The sequence below is a fragment of the Acomys russatus genome, chromosome 7, assembly GCF_903995435.1.
Source record: "Acomys russatus chromosome 7, mAcoRus1.1, whole genome shotgun sequence".
Taxonomy (NCBI): Eukaryota; Metazoa; Chordata; class Mammalia; order Rodentia; family Muridae; genus Acomys; species Acomys russatus.
The window spans coordinates 17304075-17321686 of record NC_067143.1 but is presented as its reverse complement, the minus strand read 5'-3'; the positions used below and the strand labels follow the sequence as shown (position 1 = coordinate 17321686).

Sequence of the window (17612 nt, the reverse complement as noted above, 5' to 3'; positions counted from 1 at the left end):
CATGCATGAAACTATGAGTTTGATTTCCTGGAAATATAAACCATTTTCACTGGTATGTGCTGGAAATGGAAGCAGTGAGATCAGTAGTCATTTCAAGAGTATGTAGTTAGTTTTAGGATAGCATTTGATAAAGGAAACATTTTATCAAAAAAAAACAGGAAATATTTATTTATCAATAATTTAGTCCTTATTTAAGATCGAATTTTTACCTGACATCTCTTATCAATATGTTAATATTGATATATAGTAATATAATTTCTTAAAGAAACCAGTTGTTCTTATTTATAATAAAGGACACTGGATGTAGAATTATAAAAGTTATAAAATACTACAAGTAAATGTCTAGTGATTTTCACAGACTTACTCTCTTGTCTATCATCAAGTGATTTTTAAGAGATTTAAATGGTTAAAAATTTGAAATTGCTTCTTAAATTTCTTTCATAATATTTCCAAGAATATATTCATTGTGTCTTCTCTGTCTCTATGTGTGTCATCTCAGTATATTAATTTTATGAAATATATTAAAGTATACTATTTTTGTAGAATAGTATCTAATTCTAAAATAGCATATTATTTCAGTTCATGTTATTTCAGTCTCATGTGATGCCCTGTCATTTTAATGGCTGAAGAAAGAATTTTTTTCAATGAATGTTATGAAGTTTTATGAGGTTTAATACTACCCTGTAGTATTATAAGAAGGCTATAAATCATAATAGCTTCGCTTAAGACAGACATTAAAACCATACAAAGTAATGTAATTCTTGATGAAAATAGAGCATTTAAAGAGGATTTGACTAAGTTTAAGATGACAATAGGACCTTGTCTGACCATAATGATTTCAAAATTTGATCTTAGAATACCTCTGGAATCAAGTCATTGAGACTCACTATATATTATATTTCTTATTCTCCATAGAAAATATTTGTTTAGATGGGCTTAGTGGTACTTAAGATCCTGGCTTTTTGGATAGTGTGGTGATAGAATTACAGGTTCCAGGCCATCCTAAACTATATAATTAGACCCTGTCATAGCATATAAAAGCAAGTAATTGTGTTTAATGTGAGAAATTTGCATACTCAGAACTGAAATATGCACTTTTCTATATTCTGTAATATTATTTTACAATTATATTAAAGTAACTCATTTTCTGCATTTTGTATTTGTTGAAAGCAAAAATGAAATGTCCTTGGTTCACAAAAGGCATTGGCACCTGGTGATATGGATATAAGAATTTGTAAAAATGGAGCTCCCAAGTCATGAAAAATCGGAAAGCAACATTCCACATTTGTAAGGTATATCAGGAGGAAAGGCTGATGTTTATAGAGCGTATCGTGGGATGTGGTGAGTACGGCAAGAGCCTGTTCTTCTGATGTCTATGATTTGACTAACATAATCAGATCCCATCATAGTAACCTAATAAATGTTGAGTGTGTTAAAAAATAAGTATTAGGTATTTTAGGTATTTATGCATTTTCTTGGTATAGAATATTAAGAGCTCATGGCTACATGGTAGCTCCACCCATATTCTGATATTTTAGCTGGCTATTATGGCTATTATATATAAATACATATGCAGTGCTTAAGTATTTGCCTGTATTTGTTCTGTGATTTTTTTTTAACCATGTCATGATTGATATTCACAATGTATTTGTAGACATGTTTTAGTTATCTTTGGTTAAACAGTGAAACACAAATGTCATTAAGTGTATTGGAGAGGAGGTTCTCCTCTTACACAGTGATGAGCTTCCCATGCGTTCCTCTGTTGAGAATTCTGTTTAGCTCTATAATCTATTTTTTAATTGGATTATTTGGTGTGTGGTGTTTAATTTCTTAATTTCTTTACATATTTTGGATATTAGCCCTCTGTCTGATGGGCTAGTAAATCAGTATAAGGATCAATTGACAGCAAAATTATTCAACTAATAAGCAGAAAACCTCAATTACATTAGAGCTCTTAGGTGACAATTTAAATTGGCTTTTAATAGTAATATTTTGTAGACATTTTTATCAGCAGCAAATGTCAAAAGTGCACTTAAAATACTTGTCAAACATAATCTCATTTATACATTGTATTTATACTGTTAGGCCAGTGTCAGAAGAATTAAAAAAAGATCACTAGTAATTTGCAATACAAATGAGCTATGTTTTAAACTTAAAAATCAAAATCCTTGCTAGTCTCTTTATTTTATTAGAATCAAAGAAATGACTAGTAGTTGTGGAGGTCTTACACGCATATGACATCTTTCTCTTATTATAACATTGCAATATGTTGTTGAAAACCAGTTTTTGGTGTAGCCATTTTTACTAGTTGTCTCCTTTGGATCTATTTGAAAACTTGTTCAAACATCTGCATCAATGTTAAACTTTTTTGTTAAGACAATAGTGTAGAAAGAGTTTTTTTTCCCTCCTACCCTTTGCTTCTACTATAATGACTCATGAGACTAAATTATTTTAAAAATCCTTGCACATACAGCTCAACACTTCTGACTAGCTCTTAACTTGAATAAACCTATTTTACTAGTCTATATTCTACTACGTGGCTTGGATCCATGAACTCAGGTACCATGTGTATGTCTTCCTCACATGTTGGCAGAGAATCCCCCAACTGACTCTCCCAGAATCCTATCTACTACCAGATGTCCCACCTTCTATCCTGCCTTTTCCTAAAGGCCATTGGTCTTTTAATTGACAGGCACACAATATACAAGATAGTCTCTATACACAGTGACTTCTCCTGAGACATAGAAACCAACATTTGCTAAATGAAATCATTTAAATTATATTTTATCAATATTTATAAGGAACATTAGGCCTTGATTTAGATGATTAATTAGTATGTGTACTAAGTGAATATTGTGCTTATTTTGTTTAAAGTGGTAGAAGAATCTACATAAACTTAACCATTCTTCAAACTGAGATAGTATTACAAATTTCTCTTTAGAAAATTTTGAGTTTGACATATCTTGTTTAACTATTGCAAAAGGTCTATACTTTAATTTACCATGACTTGATGATGTGCATTAATTGCTAAGGTTGGTCATTTTTAACCTTTAATTATAGATAGACAGATGTCCTGTCTATTTGGTTTGACTATTTAGGGAGAATATTGTTTGAATATTGTTGAATTTCAAGGAATGAGGAGGCCTTGGAGAAGGAACTGGATCATAGGTCAGTAGATAAACATCTTTAATGATTGCTCACAGAAGTTAGAGGCAAGCAAATTCTGAGATTAAGGACAACATTCTCTACATAGTGAGTTTCATTCATCCAGGGCTACACCGTGAAAGTGTCTCAACATTTCCAGAAAATGGTGAATGCAAGGCTAAATTGAATACAAGGGTGTTAGGTCACATATAAAATGGCCAAGAATGGCTCATTTTTTTTTTGTCCATTCACCCATTTATTTGTTCATTTATTTTACCCAAGAATAAAATAAATACACTATAAGGAGAATAGATACTGTGTGTTAAATACAAAATGGAATAGAATAAATTAAATAGTGGGTTAAGCAAAACTATACTGTTGAGCCTTGCCTCCATCTAATGTTTGTCTTTTATAATATTTTAGCTATCTATAACTATAAATTTCAGTCATTAGGCCTTGTAGAAAATCTTTTTATTGAATCAAATAAGATATGAGGTCATTTATTATATGCTTATGTTAACCTGTAGAGAAACATAGGTGATCATTTTACCCTGTTAGCCAAAAATTAGCTTTTTTGAGTATAGAAGCCAGGTTAGTTTTATATCCCACAGATGTTAGTAAGGATTATTGGTATGATCTCATACAAATAAGGGCTTGTAGGCAAGAAGGCTTTAAGACAGAGGAATAATTGGTACACTTAAAAATTCCTTTACCAGAAATTACTATGAGGGTGTGATTTCTTTTCATGACCTTGTATCTGACATAACTCTGAAGAAATAACATAATATTAAGTACTTAAAGTTTAGTAATTAAGAACATAGTATAACAAAAAAGCAAAAGTAGGCCCAGCACTGGAAATTCAGAGAAAATAAGATCACTAGTTAATAACCATCCATGGCTATGTCAATTGTGTTACACGTTATCCTGAATTGACTAACAACAACCAAAAAAGAAAGTAACTACTTGCCTCAGAATATAATTGAGTTGGAGGTATATAAGTAGCATGTGAAAAAAAAAGCCCTTAAATCCACAGCCAGCATTACTGGGAATATCAGCGCACAGTTACCATTCTGAATGTGTAAGATGGAGGCTCTGAAGCTCACATTTATTTTCTATTATATAGCAAGTGAGAATCCAGTTTAGTTATATGAGACCACATCTATATAAATTAAAATGTTAAAATCATTAACGTTAGTATGTGAGGGAAATAGGCACCAATCAACTAATATGATATGTTAAAATTTACACATTTACATATACATTCACTTATTATTAAATGTATGTTTAATTACATAGAATGCATTTTAGATTCCAGCACACACCTGTAATCCCAGGATGAAGGAAAGCAGAAACAGGCAAATGTCTGTGAGTTAGAAGCCATCTGGTCTACAAAATGAGTCCATTATCTTCTTTGAGGTAGGCTAGGTGTGGCAAGGAGTTAACCTGTCTTATTATCAAAGAATCTTTAAAATAATAAAAACATCTTTTAATGTTGCATTCTGAAGGTGTCTGAGGTTTTTGAAGACCTAACTTTTTTACCTTTTATATCATAGCTATCTGTTAAACCTATGATGTATATTCTTGTGTTAAATATGGACTAATAACTGAAATGACCATGAATTGATCAAACTAACAATTAACTTGTATTATTTAACTATCCTAAACAGCCTACATTAGCACTTTCAAAGTATTGGAAGTAAACCGTGTATTATAATTGATGTATGAGAACAATACCTCATATTATAGTAGAAATATATATATATATATAAGGTATATGCCCCCTCAAAAAGAAGAAGAAAGAAGAAGAAGAAGAAGAAGAAGAAGAAGAAGAAGAAGAAGAAGAAGAAGAAGAAGAAGAAGAAGAAGAAGAAGAAGAAGAAGCGGCAGCACTGGGCAGTGGTGATGCATGCCTTTAATCCCAGGACTCAGGAGGCAGAAGCAGGCGGATTGCTGTGAGTTCAAGGCCAGCCTGGTCTACAAAGCGAGTCCAGGACAGCCAAGGCTACACAGAGAAACCCTGTCTCGAAAATAAAACAAAACAATGTATATGAAGAATAATCTTAAATTTGAAATCTATACCAATGTGTCAAAATTAAACTTATTTTGCATCAATATACAAAATTCTATACCACTGAATTAAAAATGACCATGTGATTAGCAATTAAGGCCTTAAGTCGAGGAGTAGACTCAGTAATCTACTTTTTATCCTATCATCCCTATATATTTCTATATTCCCCCTTTCTTTTCAACCACTACCTCCAAACCTACTAAAGAAAAAGGAAAAGAGAAACATCTCTGAGTCCAACCTATTTTCTCTCTAAATAAGACCAATGATAACTTATGACCAACTCCTAATGCAAATAAACCAAGAAAGCAATACAAAATCTACCCAATATGCTTTAAGGGAAATGATGCATTGTTCTCTTAATATTTCTTCTGGCTGATTTGGGATGAATAATGCTTTTGTAGAGGCCCAAATAAAATTAGGGAAATTGGCTAAGCAAGCTATGATTAGCATTTGTAGTCCAGTTTCTAAACGTTGAGAAGTTCCATGCTTAATAGAAAACCTGTGTGAGATAGTATGAAATGCTAGACCAATTGGGACATTGAGTATTTAAGATACTGAATAATAGCACAAGGTAGATTAAGTTTTGACTTGTCACTCTGTATTGTAAAGTATTGTCACTTGTCATTACAGAATCATCAATGAGTGAGCTCCATATTTGTACCCCTGGAAACTGAGTCATAAAACTTTGATATGAACAACAGTTTTTTTAATATTCTGTCTATGATGAAAGGTATCAGCCCTGGGGATGATTTACGTGTAGAAAGGAATGATTATAATATTTCATTCCCCTGGCGTGGTGAAACATGCCTTTAATCTCAGCACTTGGGAGGCAGAGGCCAGCCTGTTCTACAAAGGGAGTCTAGGACAACCAAGGCTACACAGAAATCCTGTCCTGAAAAACCAGAAAAAAAAAGAATCTTAGAAAATAATATAGTAGGGGTTGGAGAGATGGCTCAGGGGTTAAGAGCACTTACTGCCCTTCCTGAGTTCAAGTCCCAGCAACCACATGGTGGCTCATAATCATCTATAATGTGATCTGGTGCCCTCTTCTGCCATGCAGGTGTACATGAAGGCAGAGCACTATATACATAATAATAAATAAATCTTAAAAAAAGATTTTGTTCTATGAAACCTAGGATCGTGCTCTTATTCTGTTACTGGTTTGATGTTCTGTGTCTCTGCATTTATTTACATGTTATTTACATGTTTATTATATTTTTATACTGTGAACTGAACCCTAGAACCTTCAGTACTCTTCTTTAATGTTGTACTGATAAGACAGGTTATCTGTGGATTTTTTTTTTACTTTAGGGTATTTATTTGTGGTTTTGATTGATTTTTTTTTTTTTTTTTTTTTTTTTTGATTTTTGAGACAAGGTCTCATTATGAAACTCAGCCTCCCAAGTGCTCAGATTACAGATTTGCATTACATCTTTTATCTAACAGATTTATTTATTTATCCATTTACAGTTATTTGTTGTATTTGTTTTTGTGTGGCTGCACACACGAATACATGAATGCATGCATGCACATGGGATCTTGTGTTTTTTGTGCCATGGTGTTCTGAGGTCAACTTATAGGAGTCAGTTCTCTTTTACTTAATTGTCAAGCTGTCTCTAATTCAGTAAGTACATTAAAGCTTGTCACTTCTTCTCAGGCTATGACTTTTCCCTTTGTAATACTACTGTCTGTAATCTAAAAAACTATTTCAGTGTGTATCTCTATTTGTGTGTGTCGGGGCGGGGGAGACAGATTATATATAGAGAGACAGGAAAGACAGAGGGAAAGTGAGTGAGAGAAAATAAATGAGAATTATGGTTTGAATACAGGACTTCTGTATACCTCACTGGGTAACTAAGCACACACAGTCTACACAGGCTACATTTTTTTTTCAGGCTGTTAATCTAGCTCTGAGCCTTGGTTATGTGAAGTAATTGCTCTGTTTTTCAGTGTACTATTCCATTAGGCTCTTTCTAACACAGAGCCCTGAAATTCAATCTCTTCTCTGCCCCATCAGTACTAGGAACAAGTGTACCATATTCCATATTCACAATTTTGTTAAATATCCTGTGGAAGACCTTGGCTGGATTTATGATGAGCTGTGTTTAATGAGCATGATGAAATAATGCTCAAAATAATTACTCTGAAGTCTAGCCAATGTGTCTTTGAAACTTAAGTTCTTGGGATATGATAACACAAAGCTTTTTCAAGGAGACTGGAGCTGTAGATTTTTCCAGTATAACAAAATTGGTTTTAAGCCTATTACATTTTCTTTCTCTAAAATGCCACTATTCCTATCACACAATAGCTTTCACCTTCATTTCCATATGATAAATTATAGAAAGAAAGATCTTGGAAGCTAGTGTATATCTCACAATTAATCAGTTCTTAACCTGTGTGGTAGTTCTTTAAACATGTTCCTAGTCATTCTGGCTGCTTTTCCATTCATTGAGATGCTGTTTATTGTTAACAAGATGTTCTTTGTTTTTAGCATATAGTACAAATTCTATTTTTACTAGAATGCTGAGATTAAATTCAGGAAGTGTAGCCTATCTTTATCCTTATAAGATGTTGGAATAGTAGTTTGGGAAACTACTTGACAAAAATATTTGTTTTAATTTTTTGGTAGTAAGATAGCTTACTGTTCCTATTTTGGAACATTTGGTTAGGTATTGTCAATATGACTATCAGCATGCTGCTATGATTTTTGTTCCTCAGAAGTGTGAGTCCCCTTGAGTTTTTCCTATTGTACACCAGCTGCTGCTATAGTGTTTCCTTTCTATGGAACATCCTCCTGCCTTTGTAAGATTTACCTATGAATCTTTGCATATTTGCATGAAAAATATATTAAGTGAATTTATTTTCTTTTGTAATTATAAAGCGTCTAAATATTCAGGTTATGGTAACTTGTATGGGTGTGATACAACTTGATTTTTAAATAGATGCTAACTTATTAGTATAATTTAGTTAACATATAAGATGATTATTGAATGGCAAAATATTATATCTTAGAATATTCAGAGTCAAGCTATAAAAATTTTATTGTACTTTATTTTTAGCAAAAATTCACTTAGATTCTGAACAAGAATGTCATATGTTAAGGTTTTTTTTTTCAAACCATTGCTATCATAAAATAATCAGTAGGAAAATTTCTATAATCCAATTGGTAAAGTCATCATTTTATAAAGATTATGGAAGGCAAGTTAATTTTATGTTCATGGTTGAGTTGCTAAGGATAATATGAAACAAGAGGCTATGGGAAGTGCATTAAATATAATTAGGAAAAAGTCAATTTATGTGCGTTGAGAAGTCACTCAAGTCTTGTGACATTTGCTTTATCTGAATATCATAAGTCGTTTGTTTGATAAAGTATATAGGAAAATTTTTTTTATCGTTGTTAGTATGGAATTTTTTTCAGAATGTTTTATATATGGCAGTCTTGGTTACACATTGGGGAGCCTTATGTTAATTTGCATAACAGAAGAGTTTTTTTCATGATAGAATTGAGAAGGAACTCATCTTGTTATAATATATCTACAATTGAATAGTCTTTTACATTGATCTACATGTAATAAAATAATGCATCGTGTTAATTTAATTCTATGTAGAAAAACTATCATTGATTTTTTTTTCATCTGAAGATGTTTAAATTACTAAACAATTAATTACTAAATTATTATAATGCTTTTTCAAGAATTTCTAGACATTTGTTTTAGGCCTAGAAAGATAGGAGATATGAGGGGGTACCATTTGAGAGAGATGACCTATGTGACACCATTCACATAGCTTTATCCCATTGAGAAGTTAATTTTCTATGGGTGAATCTAATGTTAGAGAAAATTTTGCCTTTATGATAGGCAAGTTGTCTCTAAACACTAAAATACTGCTTTACATGTACTATATGTATTTTTTAACATTTAAAAAATGATTTTATGTTTATGTAGCATAGAATTCCCCCTAAACATATGCACACAAAAATAATATGCCATTGCATATCTAAAACACACAACAGCACAGAAAATTGCTTATGTGTTTTTACTTATTTATATTAATTATTTATTTCACCCTGATCACAGCCCCCTACTCTCCTTCCAGTCTAAGCCTCCCCCATACACACACTCTTTTTTTTTTCTTTTAAAAAAGATTTATTTATTTATTATATATATATACAGTTTTTTGCCTGCATGTACACCTACATGCCAGAAGAGGGCACCAGATCTCAGTATAGGTGGTTCATACACACACTCTTATCCCTCATTCTCTGCTCCTCTTCTCATAGAAGCTGGAGCGCCTCCATGGAGCCAATCTGCCCTGGCACAAAATTTGCTTCTGGACTAGGCACATTATCCCCACTGGGGACCAACAAGGCAGTTCAGTTAGGAGAATAGGATCCAAAGGAGACATCACTGTCAGAGAGGGTCCCCGCACCAGAACAAGCTGCATATCTGCTACATATATGCAAGGGGCCTAGGACTAGTCCATGCATACTTTTGGATTAGTTGCTGAGGTTAATTTTTCCATCTGTAATTATTCATTTTTTTTAAAATGATCTGAACAACATTTGACTTCTTTATGTAGACACTTTGAGATTCCTACATTTGTAGAAACACCAGCTACCTTCATCTACTATATACATATGGTATTAGTCTTAATGTTTAATCAGTCTTTTAGAAGTATCAAACCCTGTTTTATCTTTAATTTATATGATGAGGTTTATTTTTCCTTTGCTTTTGTTTTTATACAGATAAAATTGCCTATGTGCAGAATTTCTGATTTGATTTTTCTGAATAGGTAAATATAATGTACTAAGCCTCTGTATAATGTTTCAACTGTAGCTAGTGAATTTGTTTTAAACAGTTCCGTAATAGAGACATTTACATAGAAAAAATAATTTCTTGTGTTTATGGGTAGCTATGTTTAAAAGAGTTGGCCTCTAATAATTCAGATATCTAGATGTTTGTGTATTATAGAAAAAGACAAGTTTATTTTTCCTGTTAAAATATTATTTGACTTTCATGTAGGGCTCATTATATAGATGTGATAGTAAAAGACATTACCTGAGCATTGTGTTAACAAAGGCCTTTTTTTTTATCATGCGTGTGTGTGTGTGTGTGTGTGTGTGTGTGTGTGTGTGTGTGTGTTCAAGCATGCTATCAGGCCAGTAGTTTTTTTAGCTACCAACCTATTTATTAGTACAAGCTTGAAAGTGTCACTATTATGAAAAATGTGTATGTCTTGTAAAAGGCATATACATTTACTTTATTTTTCTAGTAAGTACGATTTGAGTTACAATTATTTCTAAATGATTTAAATAACCTCAGAATTATATGGTTCTGAAGTTATCTGATATATAACAAAAACATAATTTTGTAAGTAATGGACTTTTATATCAAACATCTAATATTTATAGAGATTTTGAATTTATAAATATACTGTACATACTACTGTGTTTTTTAATTAAGATGAAAAATTGATAGTTTATAATGGGGGATCATAGAGCTCACAATTTTTCATATCTGTTTGTATCCCAGAGGAGAAAGGTATAAAAACTATGCATTTGCTCTATTCTCATAGACCATTTTGTCACATGAGTTGCACATCTAAAAAATGGAATGACAGGGAATTCAGTTGGCTTTTTGAGCACTAATGAGTCAACTGATACATCTCTAACCTACTTTTTTGGTCAACTTTCATGAAGATTCTATGTACTACCTCTTAGAACACGACAAAGTTTTGTATGTGTTCTATGGTTGCATGACAATATTCAAGACAACTTTGTAAATAATAGTCAAGTATAAAATTGTAACGTCTAGTCTTTTCTAGATGTATAGAGTGTCACAGGGTAAATTTGTAAATATATCATTGTAAACTTTCCTGCTTTTATTGCTTCCTGAAAATTTTTTGGGTGAAATTTTTTAACTTGAAAATTCACAATTTGTTGTTTGTTACTTGATAACTGGGTGGCTAGGGGAGTCAGATTTTTTTAAAAGTTATTTAATTATAACTCTGGATTCTCATCACCAGAAAAATATTCATTAGCTATAGGATTAGGCTTATATTGTACACACAAATATTATTAAGGGTATAAATCATAATTATCTGGTTGTACTATTAAAAGGCCACTGAAAGAATTTCTTCTGCCTCATGAATTGATAGAGTATTTACTTGCATGACAGCATTGAAGACATGATTTTAAAAGCTGATGCATATATAACTGATATATCTATGTCAGTTTGAAAAATCTATTTTTTTAGATCCACATCGTTAACAATATAAGCCTGTGTATGTTTCATTGTAACCTAACATTAATGAAATTATACCAGTAAATTCATTTTCAATGCAATCTATAAGTACTGTTGAGTATTAAATATACAACTGTATGATCATAGTTTATCATGTAAAGAGGAGTAACGTAGGTCTTTTTATATTGTTTATGTGAAGAAAAATTACAGAAAAATAAGGTACTTTTTTTCTTCATGAAGAAATATGTATGAGCATTGAAAATGAATTTATAAATTATAAATGAGACAACTGCTAAAATCCTTGTTACTTGATTTTACTAATAACACTTGGTACATTTATTTACCTATATCTGCAATTATTACACTCACATATACATCCTTATACATCTTATGTTACAATAGCATATAGGTCACTTAGTATTCTATTTCATTAAGTAATTGTGTATGTATTGTTGGTTTACATTTGTATTCCTGATTTACAAATTATAAAATTATTATTTTATCCTAATTCAGATAATTCTTTAGTCTCAGTGTTATTAATAAGCCCATATTGTGGTACATAAAGAAACCATGATTTATGTATAGATACATCTATATTGTATACAATTTTAAGTTTAGTTCATTATTGTAAAAATTTTCAACCAGGATTATTAAAGGTAAACATTTAGTATTCTGTCTAATGTACTGTAAGAAAAAGTAGCTTGTATGACATCAAAGACAATCAATGTAAATAAAAAATCAGAGTTGGGATTAGTGATTAACACTTATCTCAGCAACTGCCAAGGTTATACCCAGCTCTGTATCCAGTTTGAAGCCAGACTGGCCCCATAAGTCCATGTGTCAAAAGAAAGCATGAAAATAAAGACACTGAACACCTCCCTGCCAAAACCAGGAATTGTAAGAATATGTAAGTGTTTTAGCGTTGTCTAAGATTTTATTATCTGGTTCTTAGATTTAATTACAATATTTGTAGAATATTTAAGATAGCCAAATACCAGCTCTTTGAAAAGAACATACAGCTTGTGGCTTAAGGTGAATGTAATTTAACCCTGAAACATTTTTATGCAACAGTGGAGTTTGTTGTATTGTAATTGAGGAAAAATCAATTTGCCTACATTTAGATATAATTTAGTTCTTTTAACTAAAATGAATGGTTAAAAAAACCTTAAGGATACATATGGAGTAGCATTCTGGCATTTAAAACCTTGGTATTTCAATGTGTGCTAGTTTATAGTAATGACTGAGAATTTGTTCAAGTGAATTTAAACAATGTATACATGCTTGGAAATTGTCACATGGGCCATCTAGAATGAACAATTAATGCAAAGAGAAAACATGTTCAGGAAGAACTTTAAAATTTTAATTCTCATCAGTAGAAAGGATTAAGACTATTTTTACTGCCTTTGTATTTTATACAAGGCATTTGCAAATAAAAATCTGAAAAAGAAGAAAATATGAAAAAGACAATCTCTGCCAATACCTTTGATTGTCAACATCATAGGAGTGCTGGGTTGCCATATCCAACTTTGTATTCCTACCAACCCTTAGGAATGATTTTTGAACATTTTTGTGAAGAATATTAGATACTCCAGAGTCTCATACATCAGCAGAGTATTGTATTTAACCAATAGAAAAGAAGAAAAGATGAAATTTCATGTAAGTATTAAACTAATTGTATTTTGAATGATGAACATATGAGTGACACATATGACTGGACTTGTATTGCTTTGATAAGATCCCATGACCACAGCAACTCTTTTTTAAACATCAACTTTGGTTCTTAATCTTATCTTTCCGTAAATATGATCTTTGCAGTACTTAATATATGGTGTTTGCTTTTTTAGAGAGAGAGAGGAGGAAGGACTGAATGGACAAAGCTAGATGTGTCCGTGATATAAACTCAACAAATCTGGCTTGAAAAAATCCCAACTTGATGTCAGTTTGCTGGATTAGGAGGGGGCAGAATTTGTTACCTAATTGATCTGAGTAACAGTGATCCCATTTACCACCCCAAGGATGTAATTCTTGATATCGACCTGGGTTGTATCTGTAGTTTCTGGACATCCTAGTAACTTTTACTCATTTTAAAGTAATTGTGCAAATATATACGTCATTGAATATCTGGTGATATATATATTTCTTTCTTAGAAGCCTGAAGCCTTTGTACGTTTACATAGTGCTACGTTATGAAGTAGCTAGAAAAAGTTTATGCTAGTTCAGGAGCATCTCCTATGTGGCTTGTCAGAAAAGAGCCAGAAACATGAATTTTTAAAGTATACAACAAAAAAATTCTTCCAATTGCACTTCTTGATGGCTGGATTGTGGCTATTGAATTTTAGAGGAGCCAGGTTTCTTTATGAAGTGGACAGTTCCAAGTGTGAGACAGTTATGTAAAAGCAATACCTATGGTGCTTTGTGCCAGCAAACAAAGCAAGAAAATTCACAGAAATTAGAACCAGCTTCAATCAGTTTCCACAGACCATTTTAAGAACAAATTAAATATCTGCAAAGAATAAATAAATGATCATAAAACAGTTGCTAAATAAAATTGCATTAGTTATCAAGGAATAAAGAAGGAGAGGGAAAGAGGGAGAAAGAAAGAGTGAGAAAGGTGAGAGGAAGAGAGGGGGAAGGGAATATGAATTTAAAATTTATTAAATATTATCATATCGCATCATTTTCCACTTCAAACATCTATTTAGACCTAAAAAATATTTTAACCCCTAAGCAACAAAGCTTCATTGCAAAACTAAGTTCTCTAGTCTTCAACCTCATCAGAGACTTGAGAAGAAATAGAATTAATTACCTAACTATACAGGGAGTGCAGATTGAGGAAAATATTTAATTGGTGCTGCCTTATACTCTCAGAGGATTCATCTTTTATTGTCATAGCATGAAGCATGGCAGTGTGCAGGAAGACATGGTGTTGAAGGTGCTGAGTGTTCTTCTTGATCTACAGGCAGCAAGGAGAGACTGTGCCACACTGAGCATAGCTTCAGTATAGGATGCCTTAGAGCCTCCCCCTTCAGTGACATACTTTCTCCAACAAGGCCAAATCTCCTTATAGTGTCATTTTATATAGTCCAATCCTTCAAATACACGAGTCTGTGGTGGCCAATCCTATTTTAACCACTACATATAATAGCTAAAACAATATTTTTAAGAGTAAACTATCAAAATGGCATGTATCTTCATAGGTTCAGCATGTTATATTAGATAAAGATTTGGTGCGCCATATATGGGATAAGTTACAAGTTTCCTATTATTTATGTCTTATAATATAACCCAGGATCTGAAACATGTTGATCCACTAAACTAACTTTCCTATCATTACAATTAATTTTTCTATAAATGAAGAGTAGGTTGCTCCTCAATTGTATGTATTTTTTTCGGGCACCTCACATAGATACTTAGTGATTTATATATGTTACACAATTACCAGGGAGAACTATAAGTAATGACATCATTTAGCAAGAAATGGAGAGTGTTAGAGTGATGGTTTAACTGTTAAAATACCTACTCTTTAATGAGCTGAGTCCTGTTTCTAGTTGCCACAGGTGGTGGCTCACTGCTGCCTCTAACTCCAGCTCCATGGTACTCTAACACAAGTAGCCTTTGGCAACTGAATAACTTCATTTATCCATATACAGGCATATACCTATGAATTAAAATAAGAGGAGTCAAGGAGTGTTAGTGAGTCTGTAGCACATTTTCAGAGGACATTAGTTATGTCTGACGTACTGAACCACATCTTACGCCACCTTTGGAGGGTCTGTTGCCTCTGGTCTCTGAAGGTTCATACACGTAATAAATGGAAATGAGATAGAAGTATTTGCTATTAATTATGAGTTAATATGTTCTCTCATAACAGCCTAACTCTCATAACGATTCTTTCATGTACAACTTAATCTGTATTTGGCATTTTAATCTTTTAGATGCTCATGTTGGCAGACTTATGAACTATAACCTGAGAAACACCGATAGATTGAAAGAATCTACTTTCCTAAAGTTTTTCCTAAAAATAATAGGTAAGAAATGATTTATTTTTATTCTCTTAGACCATGCAAAGTAATATTTCAAATGCTATTTCACACATTCAACTTTTCTGAATTAAATAAATTAAAATTTCAGTGGTGGTTGTGAAGTCTTTATACTAAGCTAAGTATTCTATAAAGAAACTACAACTGTAGCCTTATCAGTTTATTTAATACAATTTTGAGATTGGGTCTGAGGATTCTAGGCTGGCGTCAAATTCCCTATGTAGTTGAGGATGGACATGAACTTGTTTCTGATTACATTGCCTAGGAATCTCATGTACTGGGACTAGAAATGTGTATCTTCATGCCTGAATTATACAGCTGCAGAAACTGAACCATTTGTTCATTCCAGAAAAGTACCAGCTAACAACGTTTCTAAGTTCTCCGTAAATAGGCTTTTTAGAAGATTATTTTAATAAAATAATGATTTAATAAATATATAGGTGGTATTATCCTTTAGTTGATTATTTTATATATTTCATATTATTTGCTTGAATTTTTATTAGGAAAAAGGTATCAATGTAAGTCTAAGAGATGATTCATCGGTTGAAGTGAGTACTTCTCTTACAAAAGACCCGAGTTTAGTTCTTAGCACCAATGCATGGTAACTCATGAATTTCATATGCATATACATGAAAAGACCCATAATTAAAATGGTAAAAAAATATATTTAAAAGCATGAAGTCAAGAGCATGATGCTGCTTGTCACATTCTATTAGCCACAAGTCAGGGAATAATTAGTATGTAGGTAAATAGGTTAAAGAAACAAGATGTACTTTTTTGAAAGTATCTCACAAAGTAGCAAGGACAATGAATGCATGCACAATGAAGTTAAATAAATAAAAAATGAAAGCATCAAAGTGACAAATCAGAAGGACACGATGGAACTAATACCTGTATAATTAAGAAATAGTTTCAGTAGATGTAGAATAAAAATGTGTTTTTATAATAAAATAAATGGAATTTGATAATGAACTAATGCTTCTGTTTTTTTTTTTTTTCTTTCTGTATGCTCTTAGGTGATTACCAATTTGGATAGCAGTAGTTTCTACAACCTTGATATTGTTCTTAGAGGTCTCAGAAGGTGTTGTATGAATATTCTTGCCAATAATTAAAAGTGACCTCAGCTAATTCAATAGAGACTGGAAAGTGTCTTTGAAGACAATTATTTCATATATATAAAGACTTTGATTGTTGCTGTTGGACTAACTCAAGAACTGGAGATATTGCTGCATGGATAAAAATTGTATGGTAGAATTGACAAAGTCTTCATCTCAGTGAAAGTATGAAGTGCATTTCATGCTTAATTTTGAAGCTGATTTGAAGTTAGCACTGATTATAAATTTATAAAGACCTTTTTAATTGAGTGGGTGAATTATAGAGATTTTCAATGTGCTACATTAGAATAGTATTGTGTGATGCTTTATCCTTACTTTAAAAATTCTTAATTTTAACACAGTGTATACTAAAGTTTATGGAGTTTTCTGATATTTTTTTGCATTTAATTTATATATACTTGTAAATGTATCTTTTATGGATTGAGATAATGTCTTCATTTTTATATAGCATGATTTTATTGCTTTGAAATCCATTTATTTTGTTACTGATATGTCAACATTATAAATAAACTACTAGTTATTTTTAAACCATCATGATATTTATTTGTTCATTGTTTTGAGTTTCCATGTTGTGTTTCTGTTACTTAATCATAAATTTACTTGTAAATGAGTCGGTAAGCTGTCATCATGTGTGTGTCATATTATGTTTTATATTTACTTTGTTTTATTACTGTGTTTTACATGAATTATACATTAAAACACAATAATTTTCTCTTGTCTCAGAGTTTTTTGTTTTTCTTTTGCATACATTCTTTTGTTCATATCATACATATCTTTTGTCTCACCTAATTTTTCATCAAATATTTTTATCTTTTCTTTGTTCCTGATAATTAATGTGCTAGATAGTAGCTAATAATATTATGTACTTTGAGTAATGCTGTGACTTCTTAAAACCTAGCATGTTAGACAACATAGTTTGTTGCAATCCTGTTTGATTTTTCTTCTATTGACTTGTTAATACTGAGGGTTTCTACAGTCTTACTTGTTCTATTGAGCTCAGCCT

General features: G+C 31.8%; 2 non-coding genes across 2 annotated transcripts; both read left to right on the top strand.

The window, feature by feature from the left end:
* Positions 1–797: 797 nt before the first annotated feature.
* LOC127192534 (small nucleolar RNA SNORD107) lies at positions 798–870 on the top strand. The gene has a single exon (XR_007831003.1). It is a non-coding gene; the product is annotated as a small nucleolar RNA SNORD107 (small nucleolar RNA).
* Positions 871–7297: 6427 nt separating this feature from the next.
* On the top strand, positions 7298–7364 carry LOC127192526 (small nucleolar RNA SNORD64). The gene has a single exon (XR_007830997.1). It is a non-coding gene; the product is annotated as a small nucleolar RNA SNORD64 (small nucleolar RNA).
* The last annotated feature ends 10248 nt before the right edge of the window (positions 7365–17612 follow it).